We start from the raw sequence: 12,143 nt of genomic DNA on the forward strand, positions 1-12,143 counted from the left end.
TTGTTGGAAACTACGCTGCATTAGGCCTACAAATTGGGTATGGGGTGTAGAGAGATGGTGTGTTCCACTCCAAGGTGTACTCCAGGTTGCCTTTCCTGAGCTTCGATCTTCCGGCTCTCGTTTAGTAGTTGTTGGAAACTACGCTGCATTAGGCCTACAAATTGGGTATGGGGTGTAGAGAGATGGTGTGTTCCACTCCAAGGTGTTCCCCAGGTTTCCTCGCCAATGCTTCGATCATCATGCTCTCGTTTAGTAGTTGTTGGAAACTACGCTGCATTAGGCCTACAAATTGGGTATGGGGTGTAGAGAGATGGTGTGTTCCACTCCAAGGTGTTCTCCAGGTTGCCTTTCCTGAGCTTCGATCTTCCGGCTCTCGTTTAGTAGTTCTTGGAAACTACACTGCATTAGGCCTACAAATTGGGTATGGGGTGTAGAGAGATGGTGTGTTCCACTCCAAGGTTTTCTCCAGGTTGCCTTTCCTGATCTTCGATCTTCCGGCTCTCGTTTAGTAGTTCTTGGAAACTACACTGCATTAGGCCTACAAATTGGGTATGGGGTGTAGAGAGATGGTGTGTTCCACTCCAAGGTGTTCTCCAGGTTGCCTTTCCTGAGCTTCGATCTTCCGGCTCTCGTTTAGTAGTTCTTGGAAACTACACTGCATTAGGCCTACAAATTGGGTATGGGGTGTAGAAAGATGTTGTGTTCCACTCCAAGGTGTTCCCCAGGTTGCCTTTCCTGAGCTTCGATCTTCCGGCTCTCGTTTAGTAGTTGTTGGAAACTACGCTGCATTAGGCCTACAAATTGGGTATGGGGTGTAGAGAGATGGTGTGTTCCACTCCAAGGTGTTCTCTAGGTTGCCTTTCCTGAACTTCTATCTTCAGGCTCTCATTAAATTGTGGTTAAACGGAACAAATGCATTTGGCGTACTATTTGGTTTGGGGCCTACTATCGGTGTCTGCCACTCCTTGCTGTTCTCCTGGTTTCCTGTCCTGAAATTCCGTTTTCAGGCGCTCGTTAAGTAGTTGTTAATGTTAGACTGCATTTGGCCTACTAGTTGGGTTGGGGCCTACTATCGGTGTCTGCCACTCCTTGCTGTTCTCCTCCACTGAACAAAGCTGTGCCGCCTGTTTACTACGGTTGCCAATTTTGAACTGCATTTCGACTACTTACTGATTTGGGCCTACTCTCTGTGTCAGCCTCTCATTCCAGTTGTCCTCCACTGCAATGCCCCCTGGTTATTCCTGTGTTACCAATTTTGAACTGCATTTAGCCAACTTTATTCTTTGGGCCTATATCTGTGTTTCCTCCTCATCCTGCCCATTGCCCAGCCAGTGATAGATGAGTCTGCTGGTACATTGACCCATAACGCAACATTCCCCGTGCACGCTACACAACAACATTGTGACCCTGCTGAAAGTCAGGTTGCTCTTCCCGCATACCATACCACCTTACACGGGGACAAAGAGGAAGGTGCAGATGAAAGTGCAGGTTCCTTCATCAGGTGGGGGGAGGAATACTAGTTGGCGACGTCACTGGCACAGGGCCTCTCATAGTACGCAAAAGTGTTGCTGCCGGTGGGAGGCGCCCCCGCCGTGCAAACACACCGCTGTACTTTGAGGGGCCCTGTGCCAGTGCCAATGCCAACAAGTGGGCCCCCCCTGCTTGCTCAGGTTCACAGCACTTGCAAAGTTGAAATACTTACCTCTCCCTGCTCCACTGCCGTGACGTGGTCCAGATTTCCTGGGCCCACTAATTACTTGAACCAGCCCTACCCACCACAACTTTAGCCAAATGAACCCCAATTTCAAATGCCTTCCAATTATTATAAGGTAAATTACACTTGACAAGCTTCATTAAGAAGAATGGATGGTTTTGACATTAAAATGGGCACTCTAGGTGTTTTCCTGGCCCCCACTCACTACCGACTATGCTGCCCCATTGACTTGCATTGGGTTTCGTGTTTCGGTCGATCCCGACTTTACGTCATAATCGGCCGATTTCACTCGACCCGACTTTTGAGATAGTCGGGTTTCGCGAAACCCGGCTCGACTCTAAAAAGGTCAAGGTCGCTCAACTCTAGTTGTTACCTTTATTTTTTGAACAGAGTGTGTGTGTATATATATATAGCTGAATGTGTGTGTGTATGTGTGTATGTATGTATGTATGTCCGGGATTGGCATCTGCACCGTCGCAGCTACAGCCACAAAATTTTGCACAGTCACACATCTGGACCCTGAGAGCGTCATAGGCTATGTTGTGAGGTGAAAGTTTAACCCCGCGCTTTCCAAATCACCAAACAATTTTCCCCTATCTACATAATGGGTAAAAAGTGAAAGGAAAAGTGTTGCAGGCGTCGCAGCTACAGCCACAAAATTTTGCACAGTCACACGTCTGGACCCCGAGAGCGTCATAGGCTATGTTGTGAGGTGAAATTTTAACCCCGCGCGTTCCAATTCACCAAACAATTTAGCCCCTATCTACATAATGGGGAAAAAAGTGAAAGGAAAAGTGTTGGAGGCGTCGCAGCTACAGCCACAAAATTTTGCACAGTCACACGTCTGGACCCTGAGAGCATCATAGGCTATGTTGTGAGGTGAAATTTTAACCCCGCGCTTTCCAATTCACCAAACAATTTGCCCCTATCTACATAATGGGGAAAAAAGTGAAAGGAAAAGTGTTGGAGGCAAATTGACAGCTGCCAGATGTGAACAAGGGGGATCTTAAAGAATGAGAGCGATGGCGCAAAAGAGTATATACCGTACAGTTGCTAAGGTGGGGCCCCGACATGGGATACTCACCACACACGGGGATATGAACACACACACAAAATGCGCCGCACACTACCACGTGCTTGAACACATATACCACCCTGAGCACACATTTCACCACACATACACCAACCTCGCCACATAAAGGTCGAAACACAAAAGTCGCCGCTCATGCAAAAACTAGGCTCAAGCAAAACTCGCCATAAGTGCAAAATTCACCTCATGGAAAACTCGCCACATGCAAAACTTGCACACGCGGAAAAATTGCCACATGCACAAAAGTTGCAACACATACAAAAGTTGCCTCACACAAAACTTGCACATACTCAAAAGGCACCACACATAAAATTCGCCACGCGCAAAACTCGCCATGCGCAAAACTTGCTGCACACAACTTGCTACACTAACCTGTCACATGCAACTCGACACACAAAAAGTTGCTACAGGCATGTTGCCACACAAAACTCATCTCACAAAAGTTGCTACATGCATGTCGCCACACGCAACTCAGCACACACAACTTGACACATGAAACTCGCCCTAAAACACACACAAGTCTGGTATTATCCTTCAAAAATAAAAATGTGATTAATAAGCAGACAAACCACAAGAGCAACAAATGTACCATATAGGAAATACGGCAGCTGTCAGTCACATGACCTGTCTATTATGTGTATGTGTGAGCTAATATATACTGCCAGGGGGAGGGCTTCCTGTTGGCTGGGGATTTATCAGGCTGCCAATTTAGCTTACAAATACTGAGGTAAAATACTGAGCAAATAACGTGTGAACGAGGTCTAATACAGGAGGAGATGACACACAGGTATATACTATATACAGGGGAGATGACACACAGATATATACTATATACAGGAGAGATGACACACAGGTGTATATACTATATAGAGGAGGAGATGACATACAGGTACATACTATATACAGGAGGAGATGACGCACAGGTATATACTATATACAGGAGCAGATGACCTACAGGTATATACAATATACAGGAGGAGATGACATACAGGTATATGCTATATATAGAAGATGACATACAGGTATATACTATATACAGGAGGAGATGACACACAGATATATACTATATAGAGGGGAGATGACCTACAGGTATATACTATATACAGGAGGAGATGACATACAGGTATATACTATATATAGAAGGAGATGACATACAGGTATATACTATATATAGGAGGAAATGACATACAGGTATATACTATATACAGGGGAGATGACACACAGCAGGTATATACTATATACAGGGGAGATGACATACAGGTATATACTATATACAGGAGATGACATACAGGTGTATACTATATATAAGGGAGTTGACAAATATGTACTGTATATACTGAGGTGAAAATGAGAGGTGTGAGGTGAAAATGAAAAGGTGTGAGTGCAAAATGAGAGGAGTGAGGGAAAATAGTGGAGTGATCGGGAAATGACAGATGTAAGGTCGAAATGACAAGTGTTAGAGGGGAATGAGAGGAGTGAGGGAGAAAATGAGAGGTGTGAGGGAGAAAATGAGAGATGTGAGGGGGAAAATGAAAGATGTGATTGGGAAAATGAGAGGCGTGATGGGAAAATAAGAGAAGTGACGTGCTATAACTAACCGCAGATATTTACTATGCCCAGGCAACGCCGGGCTTTTCAGCTAGTATATACAGTTAGGTCCATATATATTTGGACAGAGACAACATTTTTCTAATTTTGGTTATAGACATTACCACAATGAATTTTAAACAAAACAATTCAGATGCAGTTGAAGATCAGACTTTCAGCTTTCATTTGAGGGTATCCACATTAAAATTGGATGAAGGGTTTAGGAGTTTCAGCTCCTTAACATGTGCCACCCTGTTTTTAAAGGGACCAAAAGTAATTGGACAATTGACTCCAAGGCTATTTCATGGACAGGTGTGGGCAATCCCTTCGCTATGTCATTCTCAATTAAGCAGATAAAAGGCCTGGAGTTGATTTGAGGTGTGGTGCCTGCATTTGGAAGGTTTTGCTGTGAAGTAAACATGCGGTCAAAGGAGCTCTCCATGCAGGTGAAACAAGCCATCCTTATGCTGCGAAAATAGAAAAAACCCTTTGGAGAAATTGCTACAATATTAGGAGTAGCAAAATCTACAGTTTGGTACATTGTGAGAAAGAAAGAAAGCACTAGTGAACTCATCAATGCAAAAAGACCTGGGCGCCCACGGAAGACAACAGTGGTGGATGATCGCAGAATTATCTCCATGGTGAAGAGAAACCCCTTCACAACAGCCAACCAAGTAAACAACACTCTCCAGGAGGTCGGCGTATCAATATCCAAATCTACCATAAAGAGAAGACTGCATGAAAGTAAATACAGAGGGTTCACTGCACGGTGCAAGCCACTCATAAGCATCAAGAATAAAAAGGTTAGACTGGACTTTGCTAAAAAGCATCTAAAAAAGCCAGCACAGTTCTGGAAGAACATTCTTTGGACAGATGAAGCCAAGATCAACCTCTACCAGAATGATGGAAAGAGAAAAGCATGGCTAAGGCGTGGTACAGCTCACAATCAAAAGCATACCACATCATCTGTAAAACATGGCGGAGGCAGTGTGATGGCTTGGGCATGCATAGCTGCCAGTGGCACTGGGTCACTAGTGTTTATTGATGATGTGACACAGGACAGAAGCAGCCGAATGAATTCTGAGGTATTCAGAGCCATACTGTGTGCTCAGATCCAGCCAAATGCAGCCAAACTGATTGGTCGCCGTTTCATACTACAGATGGACAATGACCCAAAACATAAAGCCAAAGCAATCCAGGAGTTTATTAAAGCAAAGAAGTGGAATATTTTTGAATGGCCAAGTCAGTCATCTGATCTCAACCCAATTGAGCATGCATTTCACTTGTTAAAAACTAAACTTCAGACAGAAAGGCCCACAAAAACAGCAACTGAAAACCACCATAGTGAAGGCCTGGCAGAGCATCAAAAAGGAGGAAACACAGCGTCTGGTGATGTCCATGAGTACAAGACTTCAGGCAGTCATTGCCAACAAAGGGTATTCAACCAAGTACTAAAAATGAATATTTTTTTTTAAATTATTGAATCTGTCCAATTACTTTTGGTCCCTTTAAAAACAGGGTGGCACATGTTAAGGAGCTGAAACTCCTAAACCCTTCATCCAATTTTAATGTGGATACCCTCAAATGAAAGCTGAAAGTCTGAACTTCAACTGCACCAGAATTGTTTTGTTTAAAATTCATTGTGGTAATGTCTATAACCAAAATTAGAAAAATGTTGTCACTGTCCAAATATATATGGACCTAACTGTATATATATATATATATATAAAAAGGAAAAAATGGAACAGCAAATATCCAATAAGTGGGTGCACAAGCCTCCACAGCATAGCATCCAATACTTGCCCCATTCCAGATAAAGTGAAAAAAAGGGAAGGCAGCACTCCATAGACTTTAAGTAAAAAAATGTGGATTTTAGTCAGACCCACATGACTTGGCGATGGTTTCAGCTCACACTGAGCTTTTCTGTGTCTCATCATTTTGAGATATTTTAAGAAAAGAAACAAGGTTAAAAAAAGTTAAATGCTTTTTTCATCACAAATACTGTATATGTATATATATATATATATATATATATATATATATATATATATATAGTGAGGCAGTTAGGGAGATCATATGCAAGGGTAATATGTGTCCCCCCAGGTTGTGCATACTGAAGCATACTTAACCCGCTCAAGAGCATTGTAATTACAGACACAGCTGTGGTTACAATGCAAAATAAAAGAAAGTGTGGATTTGGTCAAACTATTTGACCAAGTTAAACTTAAGAAAATCTGTCATGGGCTTTTAGTTTTAGAAAAATCTGGTTGGTAGTGGGATGGATTTCTCCCTCCATCTCTTAGGAGTGGCTCATGTCCACAATTCTCATTTAAACTTTCAGTTAAGGATTGGATGTGTCAATGTTTCTTTTTCAAGCATCAGAGCAGAAGGCTCTGTGAAGGACAGGTCTGTGTAAGACTGAACAGAGGCCAGAGAAGGCAAAGTCATTGATACACCCACAAATGATACAGCTATGCAGTCGTACTTGGCAATGGATTTGATACTGACTGCTATGGATGATCGGGCAGCAAACCAGAGGATAGAGTTTGAGTTATTTTTGTAAGTTACGAAAATAAAGACATTTAAGTTCGACTAACCTGGGTCACTTCCTCTTTAACACATTGTGGGGAAAGCTATTGCATTACAATATATATTATACTATTAGTATTAGTATATTAGTATTAGTATATTAGTACTATTATTTAATTCTTGTAGGTAGATGGATATTTTTATTATCCTTTTGTGGGTTCTTTATTGTCCAGCAAGATGGCTTCAGCAGTTGGCCGTGACCATCCTGAAATTGCAGGAAGTGAATTTAAAAAAAATCTGAATTACCCATGAAGAGGATATTTGTAATATAAGAATGGAATTAAATTCCACTCCTATAAATTTGCCCATCTCTAGTAACAGATCCCAGAAAATGGTAACATACAGTGCACAAAAACAATATAAAGGGTCTACATACATACGTATACAGAAGGTGACATTGGCATTAAAAACGTCACGAATTTTCTAAGTAAATATATATATAAAAGTGCTATTGAAATGAATTTGTCACCAGATGTCAGTAACAAACCATAGAATTCCCACAGGCAACTAAATCAAACTGCAGATGTCCATAAATTAAGATATGTGTAGTACTAGTAATGACGCAGTGAAAAAGTATTAAACGCGTTAAGAAAAAGAGGTGCAAAAAGCCATGAAAAGTCATGACACCTGCTATCAGTACTTAGAAATCAATCCGATCACTCAGCTGGTTCAAATGATGGCCTATAAGAAGATGTGCCATTACTAAGGGGCTACACAAGAAATATCTCATCAATGGGTAAGCCAGTGTTGCAAAACATACTGATTTCATTGGATACAGTAGAATTTCTAAACAACTGAAGATTCCAGTGAGAACTGTTGGGGCCATAATTCGAAAGTGGAAAGAACATCATTTCCCCATAAACCGGCCAGGACCAGGTGGTCCTTGAAAGATTTCAGACAAAGGAGTGAAAACAATTATCAGAATAGCTGTCCAAGAGCCAAGGATCACCTGCGGAGAGCAACAAAAAGATCTGCAATCACCAGGTATATTTGTTTCAAAGAAAACAGTAAGTAATGCACTCAAACTCCATGGCCTGTATGCACTACCACCATGTAATACTCCATTGCTGAGCAAAAATAATGTTCAAGAGCAATTACAGTTTGCTCCATAACATCTAGACAAGCCTTTGAAATACTGGAAGAAAATAGTCTGGTCCGATGAGATCAAAATCGATCTCTTTGGATGTCATAATACACACCATGTTTGGAGGCAATAGGCACTGCATTTCACCCCCAAAACACCATACTAACAATGAAGGTTGGAGGTGGGAACATTATGGTTTCAGCATACGGCACTTGCAAACTTTATAGAATTGAAGGAAGGGTGAATGAACAAATGTACTGATACATTCTTGATAAAAAAATCTACAAGGATGATGAAGATAAAATGAGGGTGAACATTTCTACATGACAGTGAACCCAAATACACAGACAAGGAAACTCTGACCTGAATCCAACAGAACATTCATGGAAAGAACTAAAGCTCAGGGTTTATAAAAGAACCCCATGAAACCTTCAGAATATGAACATCATAAAGCTGCTACTGACTGATCTTTAATTCTCCATATGGGTCTCTATTTTATATGCCATTTGAATAAAGGTGTCCTGCATTAATTAAGCTTATGATCTAATTGCCCTATCATGACCAACTCTGGTAAGCAACATTATAAATCAGGGTAAACAAAACAGATTAAGAAAAATCCAGATTACAGAGTCATCCAATAAAATCCACAGTCTCAAATATTCAATCAGACTCTAACCTCTACAACATGGGCAAGACCAAAGGTTTAAAATCCTGCAGTGCCCGCAAGGTCCCCCTACTCAAGAAGGCACATCTGCAGGCCAATTTGAAGTTTGCCAATGAACACCTGGATGATTCTGTGAGTGATTTTGAGAAGTTGCTGTGGTCAGATGCAACAAAAATTGAGCTTTTTGGCAGGAACAGAACGGCTGCCTATAACCCTAAGAACACCATCCCCACTGTCAAGCATGGAGGTGAAAGCATTATGTTTGTGGGAGTGTTTCTCTGCTAAGGGCACAAGATTACTTCACCACATCAAAGGGAGAATGGATGGATAAAATCTTGAGTGACAACCTCCTTCGCTTTGCCAGGACATTAAAAATGGGTCGTGACTGGGTCTTCCAGCAAGTCTTCCAGCAAGTCAGTTAGGAGTCGAGTTCCCACCGCTGCACATGGGGAATCTTGAACCATGCCCGCTGAGGTCTCCCATTCTCCTCCAGTTGCAGTGGAGCCTGCTCAGCGGAGACGTCGGTCCCAGCATCTGGCTCAAGCTGATACTGTGCGCTTGGTTACTGCTGCCGTTCCAGGCTCTGCCTTTGTAGCCAGTACTGATCAGCAGTGAGCAGGCATTTCATGGACTAAGTCCTGCTTTTCCCATACTGAGCATGCCCACAGGACGACCTCCCATTGGATGTCAGGGTCACATGCTCAGGTCCTGTAGCAGCTCCTATTGGACCACTAGGAAGGTCCTTGAGTGCTACAGCTATAAAAGGTTCGCATAGCCGCACGGCCATGCGCTAGTATAAACCTATCATCGTGTGTGTGTGTGTGGATGTGTGCTTGTTCTGGTGATTGCTCCTTAATCATTCCCATTCCTTGTGTTGTTGAATGTTCGCAAATGTTGGAGCTACCTAGCACCTGACAGTGCTATCGTGCACCAAAGCTCGATCTGTACTGTGTCAAGCCAGCAGTGTCTGCCTGCACGGCACTGCACGTACTCTGTGCTGTAATCTTAACTTATGCTAACAACTGGTCAGTGTAGGGTGGGAACTCCTGCTTGATCTCTGCATCTGACTCAGGGCATCCTCAGGCGCAGGCTCAAAAACCACCGAGGGTCAGAGTGGGATCAATCATCAGCTTAGTGGGGGTGAGTCTTAGGGATCCCACTAGCGTTCGTTTGCTGCATCCTGTGTTCGCTAACAGGGCACAGCATTTCATTTGTTTCACTGCAACTCTATGAAGCAACAGAGTTCGCTTTAGTCCTTACCGGATGTCTGAACCCGAGTTTACTCCAACGTAGTACCGCCATATAGTGCCGCCATTACTTAGCAGCAGGTTCCATCTCTGCACGATGGACCCCAGGCTGTGAACGCACCTTTACCATCTTTAATCTATTTGGTGCGTTCCGCCAGCCGTAACATTATTCTAGCACCAGGGTCTGGCTAGTAATGTGGATGAACAGCGACTGCAGCGTTACATCCAGCAGCTGGAGGGCAGGTTGGCGGCTCTCGATCGTACAACCTCAGCTGCGGATGTTAACACAGTAGCTGTTCAGGCTGCTCGCGTGGCTGCAGCAAGTTTGTCCACTGCCACCCCTGTTCCGACCTTTTCCCGCCTCCCGCTGAAAGATAAATACTCTGGTAGCAAGTCATGTAGGGGATTCCGTGAGCCAGTGCGCTATACATCTCGAGCTCCTTGCTGCACATTTTCCCACTTAGCTGGCAAAGGTGGGATTCATTATATCTCTCCTGTCGGACAGGGCGTTGGAGTGGGCTATGCTGCTGTGGGAGTGCAACGATCATATGGTGCAGAGTAGGGTTGAGCGACCTTTACTTTTATAGGATCGGGTCGGGTTTCACGAAACCCGACTTTTTCAAAAGTCGGGTCGAGTGAAATCGGCCGATCCTATAAAAAAGTCAGGGTCGGGGTCGGCCGAAACCTGAAACCCAATGCACTGCATTGGGTTTCCATGGTTCCCAGGGTCTGAAGGAGCGAACACTCTCCTTCAGGCCCTGCAATCCATACCTATTAGGTATATACTCACCCTCGGACGCGCCCTGCTTCTTTCCGGCAGCCTTCCTTCCTAAGAATCAGCCCTTCCAGGACCTTCGGTGACGTCGCGGTGACGTCGCGGCTTGTGATTGGTCGCGCGAGCGGTCACATGGGCGGCCGCGCGGCCAATCACAAGCCGCGACGTCACCGCGACGTCACCGCAAGTTCCTGGAAGGCTGATTCTAAGGAAGGAAGGTTCCCGGCTAGTACCAGGGCGCGTCAGAGGGTAAGTATTGCGATATTTTTTATTTTAATTCTTTATTTTACATTTAAATCTGAATTCCGATACCAATTCCCGATATCTTAAACATATCGGGAATCGGTATCGGAATTCCGATTCTAGATTCAAAAGATCGCCGACTTCATGGCCGACCCCACACAGGGGTCGGGTCGGGTTTCATGAAACCCGACCTTGCCAAAAGTCGGCGACTTTTGAAAACTTTCGACCCGTTTCGCTCAACCCTAGTGCAGAGTGCTCCGCTGCTTCTAAGCACTCTGAAACAGGTCTTTTTAGGACCTTGAGTCACCCATGATATGGCGTTCCAACTGCTGGCATTGACCCAGGGCTCGTCCATTGTCAGCCATTTTGTCATCCACTTCTGGACTTTAGCATCTGAGCTGGAGTGGCCAGCCCTTGTCCCTGTATTTTGGAGGCGGCTGGCAGACCATGTGAAGGACGCAATTGCCACCAGGGAGATTCCCGCCACACTGGAGGAGCTAATAGCTGTATCAACTCGCATCGACCTTCGTTTTAACAAGCGAAGGTTGGAGCGAGCCCAGTGTATGCAGAGGTTTCGGCTGGCTCCTGTTGTGAATTCTGTGGCAGAGCTCCCTCCTGTGGTCACAAGTGGTACTTCGGCTGGTTCTCTCTGTGAGCTTCCATTGGTGGAGGAAAGTGGTACTGCGGCTTCTGAGTTTCCTTCCTCAGGTGATGTGGTGAAGTCGTTAGTAACATAGTAACATAGTAACATAGTTAGTAAGGCCGAAAAAAGACATTTGTCCATCCAGTTCAGCCTATATTCCATTATAATAAATACCCAGATCTACGTCCTTCTACAGAACCTAATAATTGTATGATACAATATTGTTCTGCTCCAGGAAGACATCCAGGCCTCTCTTGAACCCCTCGACTGAGTTCGCCATCACCACCTCCTCAGGCAAGCAATTCCAGATTCTCACTGCCCTAACAGTAAAGAATCCTCTTCTATGTTGGTGGAAAAACCTTCTCTCCTCCAGACGCAAAGAATGCCCCCTTGTGCCCGTCACCTTCCTTGGTATAAACAGATCCTCAGCGAGATATTTGTATTGTCCCCTTATATACTTATACATGGTTATTAGATCGCCCCTCAGTCGTCTTTTTTCTAGACTAA

The sequence above is a fragment of the Ranitomeya imitator genome, chromosome 1 (genome assembly GCF_032444005.1).
Source record: "Ranitomeya imitator isolate aRanImi1 chromosome 1, aRanImi1.pri, whole genome shotgun sequence".
Lineage (NCBI taxonomy): Eukaryota > Metazoa > Chordata > Amphibia > Anura > Dendrobatidae > Ranitomeya > Ranitomeya imitator.